We start from the raw sequence: 19,700 nt of genomic DNA on the forward strand, positions 1-19,700 counted from the left end.
AGGGGCTTGCGTATCACAATGAAGCAATGACCGGCGCCTAGATGAGTGTCTCGGGGGGCACACCCACGATAATAAGGTCGTTGCCTCATTGTGGTCAGACCAAATTTGATCAGCTGGACAGTTACTGTTCTGTCATTCAGCTACATCAGCCAGGCGACCATATGGGCTGTAAAGCCACCAAAACCTGCACTCTCGCCATGGTGCGCACCAGTCCAGCACGGCCGTCACTACACAAACAGCTGTTTGCGGTGCGTTACACGGTGAGTTTGGTGTGTCAGTGTGAAGCAGTACCTTAATTACACTACCTGATTGATGTATACACATGCAAGATGTTTGAAAGCACTTTAGGCCTGTCATTTAGCATTCAATGTGATTTCTGCCCTTAAAACGCTGCTTTGCGTCAAATCCAGATTTTTCCCGGGGACTTTTGGCATGTATCCCACTCCGCCATGCCCCCCTCCAGGTGTTAGACCCCTTGGAACATCTTTTCCATCACTTTTGTGGCCAGCATAATTATTTTTTTTTTCAAAGTTCGCATCCCCATTGAAGTCTATTGCGGTTCGCGAACTTTAACGCGAACCGAACCTTCCGCGGAAGTTCGCGAACCAGGTTCGCGAACCTAAAATCGGAGGTTCGGCCCTACTCTACTTATCATCTGTGTATTTCCTTTTGCAAAGGTTAGTACATACTATGGCAGGGACCCCGAGAAAAATGTGTAGAATTTTTGGAAAGGCTCAATAACAACAATCTGAATATTAAACTTACATACGATATTTCAGGACAAACAGTGGACTTTTTGGATTTACGGATATCTAGGGGAGAACAAGACCTCTTACAGACAAATATTTATCGGAAACCTACATCTACCAACAGTCTCTTGGATTTCAGGTCATATCATACACACAACTTGAAAACAAACAGATTGTCCTTATGTAAAAGATACTAAGTTGGCGCTCAGGACAATAGTACAAATGATTTTAATAAAAGCAATAGGGTGATACAATGGATCTACGATAGGTACCCTTTACACAATTATAGATATGATTAGTGCAACATACACACTCTCACAGTCACACCCACTGCCCTGCTGCAGCAGAAAAATCTAAAAATACATAAAATAAAAATCTAAAAACGAGAACTTCAAGTGTTATGAAGTGAAGAAGGATAATCCTCCTATAAAAACGGAAGAGATCTATAACCACAATGGTGAGTAGCTTGATGAATCCTAATGGTTAGTAAGACTCATTAGTAGATGAGTGCCACAGACTGTATTAAGCCAAATGATGGATGACACAATAATTGCAGAAAGTCTATGGATACTTGCGTGGTTTTGCAGTGGCAAGGACAAGATGTTTCCAACTCACAGCCTCCGTAAGTGTTCCTCCGTGTTGCGTTGGAGCCGCTCGATCCTGTCAGCCCCGGCCGGCGACTAGACAGGAGAGACTGGAGCCTGCTGCTGGATGTTGAATGCTGCAGGGTCGGGCAAGCTCACCCGGTGTGGTGTCTGATTTAGCTACTTCGTCTGATTTAGCTACCTGTAGCTAAATCAGACAGCACAGTGTGTCTGGAAAAGCTACCCTGTCTGAAATAGCTACCATGGCAAAAAACAAACCCTGTGTATATGCTGCACAATGTTGTTTGCCCTTGAGTGGGGGGGTCGGGGTAGGACAAGTGCCCCCGGGCGCTAGGTCCCCAAGGGCGCCCATTGGGGATTTTACACCCCCCCTGGCCGCCTGCTAAATTCCCCCCCCCCCCCCCCCCCGGGGCCGTCCACGCTGCCAGGCAGGAGCAGCCCGGCTTCAGACCTCCGACCAGTCGGCGACCACTATGCGGGCGCTAGGACCTAGCGGATACCGCACTGATATGCGGAAGTGACATCACTTCCGCATATACAGCGTGGTGTTCACCGAGATTGGTGCGCCCGCTCTAACTGGTCGCCGGCTGATACTGAGGTCTGAAGCTGGGCTGTCCCTGTCACTATCTAACCTGGGGGGTCCATGTCACTAACCTGGGGGGTGCCTGTCACTATCTAAACTGGGGGTGCCTATCACTATTTAAATGGGGAGTGCCTGTCACTACCTGAACTGGGGGTCATGTCACTACACACACTGGGGATCACCAGTCACTAACTGAACTGGGAGCTCCTGTCACTACCTAAACTGGGGGCTCCTGTCACTACCTAAACTGAGGGGCTCCTGGCGCTACCTAAACTAGGGGGCATCTCTCACTACCTAAACTATCTAGGCCAGCCAGCCCAGCATCACCACCAGCCAACCAGCCCAGAATCACTGGCAAAAAGGCCACAGCATCACCACCAGTCAGGGTAGCATTTACTTCAACCAGCCAAGCACAGCCACAGCATCACCGCCAGCCAGCCCAGCCACAGCATCACCGCCAGCCAGCCCAGCCACAGCATCACCGCCAGCCAGCCCAGCCACAGCATCACCGCCAGCCAGCCCAGCCACAGCATCACCACCAGTCAGGCCACAGCATCACTGCCAGGCCTTTCAGCCCACAGATCATCCCCAATCCAGACAAAAATAGTATTGCCAGCCAGGTGAGGAGAATTCAGAAGCCAGGTGAGAGGTGTCTACTATATTAAGGGGGCATTCTGCCCATTTATGTGAAATGCTGTCTATTTATGTGCCTCATGACTGCTGAATTTGATTTGTTGGGGGACTCATGGTTACTGGATTTGTCTTGTTGGGGGACTCATGGTTACTGGATTTGTCTTGCTGGGGGCCTCATGATTGCTATATTTGTCTTGTTGGGGGCCTCATGATTTGTTGGGGGCCTCAAGATTGCTGAATATGTCTTGTTGGGGGCCTCATGATTTGTTGGGGGCCTCAAGATTGCTGAATTTGTCTTGTTGGGGGCCTCATGATTGCTAACTGCGAGACTATAGGAAAAGCTGAATCATCATCATATGAGACAATAGTATTAAACCTACTTTTTTTTTAGCTTTTTAAAACAGAAAATAAAACTGGGGGGTTCTAAAAAAAAAATACATTTTCAGGAATAGGATGGATGAAATGGTTTATCTTCACAGTTTATTTTCAACTTGGATTTTCCATAATGTTCATGTATGAGTTAAAATGTTTGTATTTAGTTTAAATTGCTGTTGGCACTTTGCGATAGATAAGTGACTTTTCGCCACCACTGTCCTGATCTAATGTCCCACCATTGCTAAGTTCATGTAAACTTGTCTCCACTCGTGACCACACCCACATTTTGGTCTATGACCACACACATTTTTCGCTAAGTGCGCCGCGCAACGTAGCCCCAATTAGGGGGGGGGGGGGGCTGACTGGATAATCAGCACCGGGTGCCAAATATGCTAGGTACGCCACTGGCTGCAGTGTCTTTTTTTTTTTCTTTAATCTATACATTTATTTTATCGATCCCACACACATGCGCAGAGAGTGCCCGGCAACGGGAGCGCGATCTAGGACGCGCTCCGCCGGGCCAGCGCAGGCGTACTACTCCGGGTCATTGCGACCCGGAAGTAGTAAGAGGCCCAGAGAGGTCCAGAGAGGTTCGGCAGCCGAACTGTTCGGCCAACACAGCCGAACTGTTCGCCCAACACTAATACTGAGGGAGTATGCTTGGAAGAACAAAGAGAAATCGAGAGCCCAATATGGTGTAGTATTGTTAAGTTGGTTGTGGTTTAAAACAAAAAAATCTTAGATATACTCACAAACATGGGTTACCCATAGGCAACCACTTCAAGTGCAGGTAGGGAGTATTATAACCTGACCCCACTCAGGTTTTTAAGATGTCGTTCTCTGTAGATAGGAAACGGGGTAGCACCCCTCCACCGAGGGTGGAATCAAGATTTCAGTAAAGCTTGGTGTACAGAGGCGCCAGAGTAGAATAAAAACATTTAAAACCCGTCTAAAAGAGGGGGATGTTCAGGTGGACTTACCTCTCTGGTCTGGGGTGCCATGTCAGCTGCTGGTGTTGGTCCACTGTGTTTTATCAAGGGCAGGGTCAATGCAGCTAGCTATCAGGAGATTTTGGAGCACTTCATGCTTCCATCTGCTGAAAAGCTTTATGGAGATGAAGATTTCATTTTTCAGCACAACCTGGCACCTGCTCACAGTGCCAAAACCACTGGTAAATGGTTTACTGACCATGGCATTACTGTGCTCAATTGGCCTGCCAACTCTCCTGACCTGAACCCCATAGAGAATCTGTGAGATATTGTGAAGAGAAAGTTGAGAGACGCAAGACCCAACACTCTGGATGAGCTTAAGGCCGCTATCGAAGCATCCTGGGCCTCATAACACCTGAGGGAACAATCCCCTTCTAGCTCAATGGGATCCGTTATTAGTTGAGCAAGAAGGGGGGATTGTTCCCTCCAGGGGGGTTATTAGTTGAGCAAGAGGGGGGATTGTTCCCTCCGGGGGGGGGGGGGTTATTAGTTGAGCTACAGGGGACGGGAACAATCCCCTTCGGGCTCAATGGGATCCGTGGTTGCAAAAAAATTACAGGCGTGTTAACAGAGAGAAGCCACGCCTACGCAGTTATACACTGTCCTCTATGGCAAGTTGCAAACTATGATGGGTTGCAAAATTTTTCATTACACCGGATTCAGCCACTGTGATATTTAAATACTGTTAAAGTATCTGCTGATGCCTCCCACTAGATTGGTGTGGTGAAAGATTTTGCGACCCAACAGATTTTGCAACTTGTTTTACCAGTGCCTGTACGGACTGTGCATAACTGCGCATGCGCAGCTTCTTCCAGTTACCCCAGCTATAATTATTTGCAACTGGCCAGTGGCCAGTCAACGCATGCGCAGTGCGATCCCTCCGTCCCTCTCCGGCAGCTGGGAGTACTGTGCAGGCAAAGAACGCTCCCAGCCACACTGCGCATGCAACAACTGGCCGCAACTGGCTGAAGTTATGGGACCCGATACCAGAAGAGTGAGGACGGCACCGTAGGAGCGATTCGTGTGGCTGGGGCTGGAGGAAACCCCAAGAATGTATAACACTTGGGCATATACTAGCAGGGGCATAACTAGAAATCACTGGGCCCCCCTGCAAAAATTTGGATGGGGCCCCCCCATAGATACCAAATAATCATTTCAAATAAAGCGTTTCACTATAAAATAATTGTAATGGGTCAGCGTTTCACCATACAATAATCGTAATGCACCAGAAATGAATCGTAAAGTGGGCAGCATTTCACCAGAAATGAATCGTAAAGTGGGCAGCAGTCACCAGAAAATAATCGTAAAGTTGGCAGCAGTCACCAGAAAGGCAGCAGTCACCAGAAAAATCGCTATGTGGGCAGCACATTATTAAAGGGAACCAGAGAGGAAAGATAGGGAAAAATAGGAAAAGGTTTTATATGCTCAGTGGTCTGCAGCGTGACCAAGCGTCAGGAGACGCGAAACGGCCGTCGCTTTGCCACCTCGTACCCACCACCCACCTCCACCATGATGAACCTTCTATTTAAGGACACGTAAGATCCCGTATGCACTAACATACTTATGCAATATGCAAAGCTAATGGTCTAGCACTCATTATGGAAATGTCACATATACGGAAATAAATCTGAGACGGAAGGTGCACGCCTCTTTGTACAGACGTGATTGAATCCTTTCTTCAGATACATTGCGGAGCACACGTCTCGTGACAGGTAGAAGAGCTGCATACAGGGGTCCTCATAGGAAGTTGCCTGGGCATATATGCGGAGAGCTATCATCTTACAAGTGGGATGTGCCACACAATTGCTTTTGTTTCTTGAGCGACTCCATACAAAGGTTTTATACATACCTGGGGCTTCCTCCAGCCCCATAAGCGCGGATCGCTCCCACGCCGCAATCCTCCGCTTCCTGTATCGCCGGTACCGGGCCCCGTCACTTCCGGCGGACGCGGCCAATTGTCCGCATGCACAGGGGCTACCTCCATACCCTTACGCATGTGGCTGCGCAATTTGCAGCCGCACGCGTAGGTATATGGAGGGAGCCCCTGTGATGCGGACAATTGGCCGCGTCCGCCGGCCGACTCGCGGAAATGACGGGTCCCGATACCGGCGTCGGATCCAGGCAGTGGAGGACGGTGGCATAGGAGCGATCCAGGCTTATGGGGCTGGAGGAAGCCCCAGGTATGTATAAAACCTTTCCCCCAACGTCTCTGGTTCCTTTTAAGTACTGTCCATATCGTTAATTGCGGCTTTTAATATCGGTGCTTATGGCAGCCCCGTTTACACCTGCTCTGCACCTTACCCCCTGCCCTTCCCCTCATATCATGTTCTACCAATTTCCCACCAGAAAAGTTTGGTCAGTACACCTTAAACCCCCCTCACCTGCAAAGTGGCTAGTATGACTATCCCTCCCAACATTTTATGTGTGACCCCCCCCCCCCCCCCCTACTAATCTAATAGTCCTCTTGTTGTTATGTATAGCCAGGATCATTCCCCCCCCCCCCCCCCCCCCCTAACGAAAAAACTAAGTGGCCAGCATTACTGACCCTCTTCCCTCACCTGCCCCATGTACAGTATATTACTCTCACAAAGATTGATGTAATTTGAGCCCCCCCCCCCACACACTCACACTCCCCGTGGCTGACATTCTCCCCCTCCCCCCTGCAATGTCTGTCCTCCACCACCTTGTATTTTAAGGCGCATGACAGCAAAGCAGTTTATAATTCCATTACACCTCATCCAGCGCTTTGCATTGCTCCTCTCCTACACTTTCATCAGAGGCGAGCTGCCCAGTGTACTGTGGTTCCCGAGTTTGTCCATGACAACTCAGTCAGGAGCCGCACAAATGTGAATTATAGCAGAGGAGCTCTGAAGAAAGCAGAGGAGAGAGCAGTACTCGGGAAGAGGGATGCACAGCACTAGACGAGGTGTATGCCAGAGATATACACCGCTCTGCTGTGCGAGGAGGACAGACATTGCAGCCTTCAGGAGGAAGCAGGGAGAACTACGTCAGCCTGAGTGAGGGAGTATCAGCTGCCCTGCAAGTCGCGCAGCTGTGTAGTAAAGAAGAGGAGAAGGGAGATGTGATCTCGGCAAGCCTGCACAGCGGCTAGTTGCCACTTCTTCTTTAGCAACAGTTCTGTGCTAGTAGGTTTGATAGTTTTTCTGAGTGGTGCAGCAGAAAAGTAGCTATTTCAGAAGACCCTCCTCCCTCCTGTGACGAGTTTATGGAAGTGCGCATGCGCACGCATGCGCAGTGCTGAAAGTAGCTACTTTGGATGGGTAGCTATTTTAGACGGGACACCCCCTGTCCGCAGCCAGCTTTGAGAAAGGAAGGCGATTGGCTAAGCTGCTGTGACGTCACTAGCACGATCGCGGAAGGAGGTTTGTCCAGCGCACACAGCGGGCTCCGAGTGTGCACGGAAATACAGCTTAACTTCCCGGATACCGACTGTTACCATCCCGTTGGAGCCGGGTGAGCTTGCCCGACCCTGCAGCATTCAACATCCAGCAGCAGGCTCCAGTCTCTCCTGTCTAGTCGCCGGCCGGGGCTGACAGGATCGAGCGGCTCCAACGCAACACGGAGGAACACTTACGGAGGCTGTGAGTTGGAAACATCTTGTCCTTGCCACTGCAAAACCACGCAAGTATCCATAGACTTTCTGCAATTATTGTGTCATCCATCATTTGGCTTAATACAGTCTGTGGCACTCATCTACTAATGAGTCTTACTAACCATTAGGATTCATCAAGCTACTCACCATTGTGGTTATAGATCTCTTCCGTTTTTATAGGAGGATTATCCTTCTTCACTTCATAACACTTGAAGTTCTCGTTTTTAGATTTTTATTTTATGTATTTTTAGATTTTTCTGCTGCAGCAGGGCAGTGGGTGTGACTGTGAGAGTGTGTATGTTGCACTAATCATATCTATAATTGTGTAAAGGGTACCTATCGTAGATCCATTGTATCACCCTATTGCTTTTATTAAAATCATTTGTACTATTGTCCTGAGCGCCAACTTAGTATCTTTTACATATTGATTTACCTCTTAGGGGCCTGGGATTACCCCACTCTAGGTTGAGCAGCTGCTTTACCCATAAGGCGCAACACTACATACCCCATTTGTAAACAGATTGTCCTGTTGATATTATTCATGGCTCAGATAGATTTTCCCTTTTTCTTTTGGTGTTTTTTGCTGATATGCGGAAGTGACATCACTTCCGCATATAGAGCGGGTGCGTCCGGCGCCCGCTCGTACTACTGGTCGGGTCGCCGCTGATCCTGAGGTCTGACTACACTGCCAGGTGAGGGGGGAACGGCAGCGGCTAGAGGGGGGGGCCTCCCTGTCACTCACTCACTATCTAAAGGGGCTCCCTGGCACTCACTCACTACCTAAAGGGGCTCCCTGGCACTCACTCACTACCTAAAGGGGCTCCCTGGCACTCACTCACTACCTAAAGGGGCTCCCTGGCACTCACTCACTGCCTAAAGGGGCTGCCTGGCACTCACTCACTGCCTAAAGGGGTTGCCTGGCACTCACTCACTGCCTAAAGGGGTTGCCTGGCACTCACTCACTGCCTAAAGGGGCTCCCTGGCACTCACGCACTGCCTAAAGGGGCTCCCTGGCACTCACGCACTGCCTAAAGGGGCTCCCTGGCACTCACTCACTGCCTAAAGGGGCTCCCTGGCACTCACTCACTGCCTAAAGGGGCTCCCTGGCACTCACTCACTACCTAAAGGGGCTCCCTGGCACTCACTCACTACCTAAAGGGGCTCCCTGGCACTCACTCACTACCTAAAGGGGCTCCCTGGCACTCACTCACTGCCTAAAGGGCCTTCCTGGCACTCACTCACTATCTAAAGGGGCTCCCTGTCACTCACTATCTAAAGGGGCTCCCTGTCACTCACTACCTAAAGGGGCTCCCTGGCACTCACTCACTACCTAAAGGGGCTCCCTGGCACTCACTCACTACCTAAAGGGGCTCCCTGGCACTCACTCACTACCTAAAGGGGCTCCCTGGCACTCACTCACTACCTAAAGGGGCTCCCTGGCACTCACTCACTACCTAAAGGGGCTCCCTGGCACTCACTCACTGCCTAAAGGGGCTTCCTGGAACTCACTCACTACCTAAAGGGCCTCCCTGTCACTCACTCACTGCCTAAAGGGGCTCCCTGGCACTCACTCACTACCTAAAGGGGCTCCCTGGCACTCACTCACTACCTAAAGGGGCTCCCTGGCACTCACTCACTGCCTAAAGGGGCTTCCTGGAACTCACTCACTACCTTAAGGGCCTCCCTGTCACTCACTCACTGCCTAAAGGGGCTCCCTGGCACTCACTCACTCACTGCCTAAAGGGCCTCCCTGGCACTCACTCACTGCCTAAAGGGGCTCCCTGGCACTCACTCACTACCTAAAGGGGCTCCCTGGCACTCACTCACTGCCTAAAGGGGCTCCCTGGCACTCACTTACTGCCTAAAGGGGCTCCCTGGCACTCACTCACTGCCTGAAGGGGCTCCCTGGCACTCACTCACTGCCTGAAGGGGCTCCCTGGCACTCACTCACTGCCTAAAGGGGCTCCCTGGCACTCACTCACTGCCTAAAGGGGCTCCCTGGCACTCACTCACTGCCTGAAGGGGCTCCCTGGCACTCACTCACTGCCTGAAGGGCCTCCCTGGCACTCACTCACTGCCTGAAGGGCCTCCCTGGCACTCACTCACTGCCTGAAGGGCCTCCCTGGCACTCACTCACTGCCTGAAGGGGCTCTCTGGCACTCACTCACTGCCTGAAGGGGCTCCCTGGCACTCACTCACTGCCTAAAGGGGCTCCCTGGCACTCACTCACTACCTAAAGGGGCTCCCTGGCACTCACTCACTACCTAAAGGGGCTCCCTGTCACTCACTATCGGTGTCCCTGTCACTCACTACCTAACTGGAGGCGCCTGTCACTCACTAGCTAACCTGGGGGTCCCTGTCACTCACTACCTAACTTGGGGGGCTACCATATTAAGGGAGCATTCTGCCTATTTATGTGAAATGCTGTCTATTTATGTGCCTCATGACTGCTGAATTTGTCTTGTTGGGAGCCTTAAGATTTGTTGGGGGCCTCAAGATTGCTGAATTTGTCTTGTTGGGGGCCTCATGATTTGTTGGGGGCCTCATGATTGCTGAATTTGTCTTGTTGGGGGCCTCATGATTGCTGAATTTGTCGTGTTTGGGGTCACATGATTGCTAACTGCGAGACTATGTGAAAAGCTGAATCCTTATCATATGAGACAATAGCATTAAACCTACTTTTTTAGCTTTTTAAAACAGAAAATAAAAGTGGGAGGTTCTAAAAAATTGAATACATTTTTCAGGAGTAGGATGGATGAAATTGTTTATCTTCACGGTTTATTTTCAACTTGGATTTTCCATAATGTTCATGTATGAGTTAAAACGTTTGTACAGTATTTAGTTTAAATTGCTGTTGCCACTTTGCGATAGATAAGTGACTTTTGGGTTGCAGTTTGGGCACTCGGCCTCCAAAAGGTTCACCACCACTGTCATAATCTAATGTCCCACCATTGCTAGGTTCATGTAAATTTGTCTCCACCCCTTACCACACCTATATTCTGGTCCATGGCCCACCCATTTTTCGGTGCGGTGCGATAAGCACGCCGCACAACGTGATCCTCATATTTTTGGCACGCTAGCTGCAGTGTGCTGAATTCTGCTGCCTACAGTATGTACAGTATACGCTGTTCTCTAGTGCCTGCACTGTGTGCTGATTTACCTACAGTGTGTACAGTGTAAGGTGTTACTCTGTGCCTTTACTGATTGTAAACCAGCTGTAATGTATGCTGATCCCTGCTACTTTCAGTATGTACAGTATTAGCTGTAAAGCCTGGTACACACATACAATTTTGATTAGCCAATTTTAGCTCTGTTCATTAAATGCATTGTCTGTTGGCCCACTTACTGCACGGGGGTGGTAAAATTGGGGGTCAGTGATTGACCAATCAAAATTGTATGTGCGTATACATCTTTGATCTATGCCTATACTGATTGTAAATTATCTAAATAAAGGACAGGGGGCTCTATCCAATATTTCGATGGGCAGGCCCGTTATCTGTAGCTTACACCGCTGCTAAGTTCATGTACATTTGGCCCCACCCATGGCCACGCCCACTCACCTCATGGCCACGCCCATTTTTTGCCGCGGCGGAAATCAGACTGTACTGCAGCCAGGGGGCTCCAATGGGAGAGAGGCCACCGGCTGTACTGTAGGAAGGACTCTCTGATGACCAAGAGGTCCTTGCAGCTAACTGACACTTGGTGGAATAGTGTCACGGGTAGTACAGACAGACTGAACACTCAAGGGATGAGTGACAGCCAGAAGGGTCGGGTAGGCCAGGTCGGCAACACCCGAGCAAAAGGTCAAAACAGATATAAATCACAATCCTAGTCTGGGGTGTGAGGACCTTGGTCTCGACCCCCAGAAACTAGTCTAAAGAATAACACAGTAGCCTATGCTTGGGTGTGAGGTCCTTGGTCACAACACCCTGGAACTGGTCTAAAGTATAACACAGTAATGACACAGTAACCCTAAGCTTGGGTGTGAGGTCCTTGGTCACAACACCCTGGAACTGGTCTAAAGTATAACACAGTAATGACACAGTAATCCTAAGCTTGGGTGTGAGGTCCGTGGTCACAACACCCTGAAACTAGTCTAAAGTATAACACAGTAATGACACAGTAATCCTAAACTTGGGTGTGAAGTCCGTGGTCACAACACCCTGGAACTGGTCTAAAGTATAACACAGTATAAGAATAGCGTAATCTGGCTAAGTGTGAATTCCCAGGTCCACCTGGTTTTAAGACACTGTAGGATCTGACTGAGGTCTGAGTGCTCACACGTAAGTATTCGCAACGGCAGACAACCAGCAACTGACAAGCAAGATCTATATATACTTGCAGTGCTGTGCAGCTCCGCCCGAGCCCCTCAGCCAATCCAGAGTCCAGCTGGGATCAGCTGATTCCCCTTCTGCTGGTATAAATGTCCTGTCGCCTGTCGCGTCTGAACGTGGAGATAGCCGCCCCGTCACTAGACCACGCGGCAGCATCTCCGCTGTTCATTACAGTACACCCCTCCCCGAGGAGTGGACTCCGGACACTTCCCACCCGGCTTCCCAGGATGTGAGTCATGAAATTCTTTCCTTAATACCTCCGCACACAAGCGACAAGTCGGCACCCAAGCTCTTTCCTCCACACCATAACCCTTCCAGAGGACCAGATACTGCACAGAACCTTGCACTAAGCGAGAGTCCAGAATCTTTTCAATCTCATATTCAGGTTGATTATCAATGGCCACGGGGGGGGGGGGGGGGGGGGAGAGGAATCCACGTGCACTGCCGGCTTCAACAGAGACACGTGGAATGATCTCACACCTCTCATACTGGCTGGGAGATCAATCGCATAAGTGACATTATTGATCTTTCTGATCACTGGGAATGGACCTATCAATCTAGGTTCCAGTTTGGGTGACGGTTGCTTCAAGGCCAAATGCCGAGTGGTCACCCATACCATGTCCCCTGGGGAAAACTTCCACTTTAGAGACCGTCACTCATCTGCCTGTTTTATCTGCGGTAGAATGGTCTTAGGCTCAAAACCCCTATATAGAGCGTTTGCTTTGGAATTTTTACTACCTGGTATATGCGTAAGAGGTGACCGTGAGGGACAGAACCCGTCAGAAAAATCCACACACTGCACTGCCACTCCTCCGACCTGTATCTTGGTAGTACCAACAGCAACTCTCCCCAAACAATGCCGATGACATTGGGCTGACCATTTCAGTAGCTGTCCTGAAGCCCAGTCAATCTGCGGAGAGTGGAGTTGTAACCAGGGCATACTAAGAACAACAGTAGAGTTTACCATTGGCAGGACCAGGAACTGTAATTTCTCTTCATGCAACGCCCCTAAACAACATGACAACAAGGGGGTTTGGAAAAGAGGTTGACTACTCTGCAACGGAGAGTCATCCACTGCAGTGACCAGAATCTGCCGGTCTAGTGGGAACAAGGGTATCCCCAATTTTTTTACGAAATCGTAATCTATGAAATTCGCTGCAGAACCGGAGTCTACAAAGGCTTCTGCGGAACTAGTCCGACCCTCCCATGTAATAGAGCAGGGAAGGAGCAGACGATTATTGTTTAGAGATAAAGACCGCTCGCCTATGGTATTGACTAACCCCAGACGGCAGCATTCTCCTGGCCCTTTAGCACCATATAGACCGCGCTTTCTTGGCCTTCTGTGACTCTTTTTCACTTGACTCAGCCCTGAATATCCGATTTGCATCGGCTCGTCTGGGGGTGATGAAGATCGGGAAGAGTCGTATGAGACAGACCTTATAGCATTCCTACCACGAATCTGTTTCTGGTAGCGCAAACGGCGATCTATCTGCACGGCCAAAGAAATTGCCTTGTCTACAGATTTGGGTTCAGGATGTCCTATCATCATGTCATGGATTGCATCCGACAATCCTGCCAAAAAACAGTCTAATAAAGCATATCCCCATCTAGCCGAGACAGCCCACTTTCTAAACTTAGCGGCGTAAACCTCAACCGATTTACGACCTTGCCTGACCATCTTGAGCTTCTTTTCAGCAGTGAAAGAAATATCCAGGTCATCGTATATAATGGCCATGGCCTTAAAAAATTCCTGAACTGATAACGCCTCATGCTCTGCATGTAGGCTATATGCCCATGTTTGGGAATCACCCGACAGCAGGGTCTTTATAAATGTTACCCTTTGGGACTCAGTTCCTGACAAGGTAGGCCTCAACTCAAAATAAGACAGTACCCGATTTCTGAAATTCCGAAAGTCAGATCTATGGCCAGAAAACTTTTCAGGTACGGACATACGAATGTCCGTGACTGGAGAGGATCACACTGAATTTATAGCTAATTGAAGTTCCTGAATAGCCCCAAATAGCTTGTTGATCTGAGTCTGTTGGTTCATAATTACCCCGGAAAGATTGTTTACCGCGGTGGTCAGGACTTCAACATGACTATACAGTGCGTCCATAGTGTTTTCGGTCTGCCGTTCTGTAACGATTGGTGTCAGCGCACAGAGAGAATCTGATTATTGATGATCTGCAGAATCAACAATACAGATGTATACTTGATTATGGATGATCTGCAGAATCACCAATAATACAAATATGGCTAACCTCTGGACACCTAATGAAGTATAAGTGTTAAGTGTAACTGTAGGCTATCTCCCGAGAGGCAAGAGATACGGGCAGCTCGGCCAGGAACCACCTGAGGGGCAGGTGGCCCTGGACTGTGCAGCGACTATCTCTCCTTGAGAGAGGAGATAGAGATAATCTGGCAGCCAGTGATTCCCTGGTAACTGGAAATCAGACTGTACTGCAGCCAGGGGGCTCCAATGGGAGAGAGGCCACCGGCTGTACTGTAGGAAGGACTCTCTGATGACCAAGAGGTCCTTGCAGCTAACTGACACTTGGTGGAATAGTGTCACGGGTAGTGCAGACAGACTGAACACTCAAGGGATGAGTGACAGCCAGAAGGGTCGGGCAGGCCAGGTCGGCAAAACACCCGAGCAAAAGGTCAAAACGGATATAAATCACAATCCTAGTCTGGGGTGTGAGGACCTTGGTCTCGACCCCCAGGAACTAGTCTAAAGAATAACACAGTATCCTAAGCTTGGGTGTGAGGTCCTTGGTCACAACACCCTGGAACTGGTCTAAAGTATAACACAGTATAACAATAGCGTAATCTGGCTAAGTTTGAATTCCCAGGTCCACCTGGTTCTAACACACTGTAGGATCTGACTGAGGTCTGAGTGCGCACACGTAAGTATTCGCAACGGCATTCAACCAGCAACTGACAAGCAAGATCTATATATACTTGCAGTGCTGTGCAGCTCCGCCCGAGCCCCTCAGCCAATCCAGAGTCCAGCTGGGATCAGCTAATCGGCCTGATCAGCTGATTCCCCTTCTGCTGGTATAAATGTCCTGTCGCCTGGCGCGCGCACGCGTAGCTCTCCATCTGTGTGAAGTAGAAGGTCCAGCGAAGCCAGACGCGTGTCGCTGCGCGGAAACCGCCGGTCTGAACGCGGAGATAGCCGCCCCGTCACTAGACCACGCGGCAGCATCTCCGCTGTTCATTACAATGTGTTTTTTTTTTTTTAAATGTAGATGTAGTTTTACTATTTGGCCACAAGATGGCAACGATGAGTTTGTTTGCATTACGTCACTGTAAGCGTAACATGTACGCTTAGAGGGACGTAGGAGGCAGAAAGAGCGAGGCTTCCGAGAGAAGCCGTCGCTTTTTCTGCCGGGGAAAGGGATCAGTGATCGGGCACCATGTCCCGATTCATTGATTCCCTGGCTAACGAACCACGGTCTGGGAGCGCGCGATCGACCACAAAAGGCCACTGTAGTTACTAGTGTGTAATTTGATGGCCAGATGCAGTATAGCAGGGTTCCCCAACCTTTTTGGACTCGATGCTGTGGAAAAAATTAATGAAGATTTATAATTAATCATATGTATATCCTTTATATTCCCATATGGCTATAAGGACCACATTAATGTAACCAGACTAGTGTGCTAGAGTGACACTTTAAGAATATGATTATAGTATTGTTTTAGGAATTACACAATGTAACCAAAATTAATGTGTATGTAGAAAGCAGTTACTGTTTTGAAGTGTTTCTATTTCAGGACGACCTCCCCCCTCCTTTCCTGATTTAGAGGACACAGAGGAAGAATCTTTTGGAAATGCAGTTTGAACCAGATTCTGGGGGCAGGTTATCCTTGGGAATCACTTTGAAAGAAACAAAACTCTTCTGACTTCTGACATCATTTTGCTAAAGTGGAAGTTAACTTTACAGGAAGTCTTTTGAAGGACACCGGCGATCCTGCCCATAAAGGAAGTCTAAGTCACCTTAATATGATGCTGATTGGATTCATACAAGAACAGCCTGCCTGGAGGGAGAAATATGTTAACATATTAACTGGGGTATAAAAGATGGAACACACAGAGGAGTAATCACTTTTTCTGGCTAAGCAAAACTGTGTTAGTTGCGGTTTTTGTATGCTGGCACATGAAAAAGTCCTCAGCTGAGTAAATAAAGATTTTACTTTCATTGGCACATATTGGAGAGGTCTCATCGTGTAGTTTATTTCTTTTCACATCGCCCACTTTGATGCAAGACATTCTGTCCAAGGCCTGGCAGACTGGTACATGTAGACATAAAGCACATAAAACATAATGAATTATATTTAATATAATTATTATATTAATATGCACTATAATTATGTTACTATTACTGTATAATAACATCTAATGTCAAATAAATTTTAATGCAACTCATGCATGTCAGTCTGAGATTTTCCAGCATGTCTGATTGATACATGCTCCCCATTTCGGACCGAAATTGGCTGCAGCGTTAATCGGACATACTTTTGGCAGCACCAATTTCCCGGATCGTCACTCGGACAGCACCCCTGGATGAGACTTGTCTCCCTCCCCACCGTGGACAGGAACTGCAAAAGAAACAATTTGCATAAGCAATAGGCAGCCAGGTATATAAGCTACTTACTTGCCACTATACTTCAGTATAGTTTCCTGTCCCGGACGGAGCGGAGGGAGAGGTCTCCAGGGAGCCATCCATGTCAGTTCGGCAGGGGCAGCGTGTGGCAGGACTCCCAATAGAGCTGAGCAGTGATCAGTGGGGAGTCCTGCAGCGTTTGGGAGGCTTCTCCGGAGAAGGCAGCAGTATTATGCGTGCAGGCGCGCGCATGAAGAGGTCACTTCCGGTTTACCCGGAAGTAGTCACGCGCTGGCGTCCCGCGTGATCTGAGGTCTGCAGAGCGGCAGGGGCCGCGGCGGGATAAATACTAAATCAACGAAACAGCTGATTACATTTGCATCACAATGACGCTGGACTAATTAAGCGGCAGGAGCCGCGGCGGTGTATGGTAATCAGCTTCAGCTGATGCATCAAGGTATGTGAAGCTGATTAATTATGCAGCAGGGCGGCGTTAGCTGTGGTCAGCTGGGTCTGTTTGAGGGTATATATGTGGAAGTAAGTCCATGATTCAGATGTGGCTGGCAATCATGGAGGACGCTTCAGGTTCAGCTCCTTTGCAATCTGCTAAGTCTGGACAAGATCCCTCTCTGGCAAGTAGATGTGGTACCTGTATACTCCTGCTTGTTATGGTTTTTTACTATGTAACCTTTAGTAACGATTGTCCCTTGTTTGTGTTTTTTTATAGCCTAAAAAACATGACAAGTCGGACAAATCTGATAAAAGTGAAAAAACTGACAAGGCTGCTGTTCAGACCAGTCAGCATAGTTCAAGCAGGTCGGAGAGGAAATGCGCAATTTGTAACAGTCGTTTTTCTTCATCTTCTTCTAAAAAATTATGTCAGAGCTGTACAGAGAAAGTAGTCAAGGATGAATCTCCGGTCATACTTAAAGATTTAATGGGCTGGATGAGATCTGAGATGTCTTCAGCGATTAAAGAGATCAAAGATTCTGCCATTTCTTCCAATTCTATAGTTCCTTCTGATGTCCCAGGAACTACTGGAAATATAGACACAATACCTGCAGTTGCTATCCCTGCTTCCCCTGTTTTGGCTCAACCAGGGCCCTCGGGATCCAAACGTAGAAGAGAGAGTGAGGTGGAGGGTTCTGAGTTATCTGAGGGGGAGATATCGGAGCTAGATCAGCTATCAGATATGGAGGAAGAGGTCTCAAATGTGGACAGATCAAAATTTGCTTTTTCAACCGATTTAATGAAGGATTTATTAAGCGCTATGTATGATACAATTGGTATCAAGACAGAAAGAAAATCTTTGACACCTTTGGATGAGATGTACAGGACTTTGGCGGACCCCCAGCCTCAGTTTATCCCAGTCCATTCCACCCTTAAGGGTATGATTAAGAAGGAATGGGATAACCCTGAGAAGAGAGCTTTTTGGCCGAGATCCTTGTCTAATCGTTATCCTTTTTCTCCGGAAGATCAGGAGTTTTGGGGTACTCCGCCTAGGTTAGACCCGTCTTTTTCTAGGGTGTCAAAGAAAACAGATCTGTTATTTGAAGACTTTGGTTGTCTGAAGGACCCAATCGACAAAAAAATGGACAATCTCCTGCGGAGAGCATGGGAATCCTCTTCCTTAACATTCAAACCTGCAGTAGCGTCCACGGCAGTGAGTCGATCATTAAAAACATGGTTATTAGAAATGCAGGATAAGATTGCTTCTGGGGTCCCGCGAGAAGAAATTCTTAATTTTCCGAAAGTTTTAAATGCCTCTAATTATATGGTAGATGCATCAGACGACACTGTTAAACTTACAGCCAGAACTACTGCTTTAGTTAACTCAGCCAGAAGAGGTATATGGGTTAAAACCTGGAATGGGGATAATTCCTCAAAATCTAAGTTATGTGGTATACCATGTGAAGGCAGGCTGCTTTTTGGATCCAATTTAGATGATACTTTAGATAGGTCATCAGATAAAAAGAAAAACTTTCCAGAAAAGAAAAGACCTTTCCAGTATAAGCGGCCATTTCGTCCCCCCATCAGGTCTGACCAAAACCCCAAGTCCTCCAAGGGTAAACGTTGGGTCCCATACAGATCACAGAAACCGAAACCCAATTTCAATCCTGCCAGGAGGCAGGATAAGCAATGACGCCAGGATTCCAGTGGGGGGGAGAATTGCAAACTTTTTAGAAGTATGGCAGCCTCAGTTCACAAGTCAGTGGTTACTAAGGATTGTATCAGAAGGGTACCGGATAGAGTTCAATCATCATCCTCCTCTGAGGTTTTGCATTACTCCCCAACCACAAGATCAAAGAAAGTGTCGTGCACTACAAAGCGAGGTCCTATCTCTATTAGAAAAGGGGGTGATAAGATATGTACCGAGTTGTCAAACAGGAGGGGTTCTATTCGCCAGTATTTCTCGTAAAAAAACCACAGGGATCTTACCGATTCATCTTAAACCTAAAGAAATTAAATCTAGATGTAAAATACAGAAGATTCAGGATGGACAATATAAAATCTGTGATTCATCTCTTGCAGAAAGACGATTTTCTTGTTTCTCTAGATCTCAAGGATGCATATCTTCACCTACCTATTCATCCGTCATCACAACAGTATCTAAGATTTGCAGTCCACATGGGGGAAGAGGTAAGACATTTTCAATTTATTGCTCTTCCTTTTGGACTTTCTTCTGCCCCTTGGCTGTTTACCAAAGTCATGTCTGAGGTTCTAGCAGAGCTTAGGCTGATGGGAGTTAATATCCTTGGATATTTAGATGATTTTTTAATTTGGGGACCTACAGCGGAAAGGGTAAGATTGCAGATGCAGTCAACATTAGATTATCTGCAGCATTTAGGTTGGCTTATTAATTGGGAGAAGTCTTCACTAGTTCCTTCCCAGGTTCTTGAGTTTATCGGATTTAGCATTGATACTAGGAATGAAAGAATCTTCTTGCCTGATAGAAAGATTACTGCAATTCTAAATGCTATTTTTTCCTTTCAGAATGCAAGGACAGTATCACTGAGGAAAGCAATGGCAGTCCTGGGGCTCCTAACAGCCTCGTTTCCCGCAGTTCAGTGGGGGCAGTTCCACACAAGGATTCTGCAGTTATGGATCCTCAGATCATGGAACAGAAGCCTCACGGTATTAGACAAGAAGATCCCTATCCCTCACAGCATAAAAGTGTCCCTACTTTGGTGGCAAAACCAAGGTCATCTTTC

At 48.1% G+C, this 19,700-nt stretch overlaps 1 protein-coding gene across 6 annotated transcripts in view; it reads left to right on the forward strand.

Annotated features, from left to right (window-relative positions):
* Nucleotides 1–7,314: 7,314 nt before the first annotated feature.
* The window catches only part of ELK4 (ETS transcription factor ELK4), a 76,438-nt gene continuing 64,052 nt past the window's right edge, over nt 7,315–19,700 (forward strand). For 5 of the 6 annotated variants that reach the window (XR_011026364.1, XR_011026362.1, XR_011026363.1 and 2 more), the window contains exon 1: nt 7,315–7,576. The gene's annotated coding sequence lies outside the window, so the exon portion shown is untranslated. The remainder of the gene's footprint in view (nt 7,577–19,700) is intronic. The other variant, XM_068269569.1, reaches the window with a different exon arrangement.

Source organism: Hyperolius riggenbachi, chromosome 2 (assembly GCF_040937935.1).
Source record: "Hyperolius riggenbachi isolate aHypRig1 chromosome 2, aHypRig1.pri, whole genome shotgun sequence".
In the NCBI taxonomy this organism is placed as follows: Eukaryota; Metazoa; Chordata; class Amphibia; order Anura; family Hyperoliidae; genus Hyperolius; species Hyperolius riggenbachi.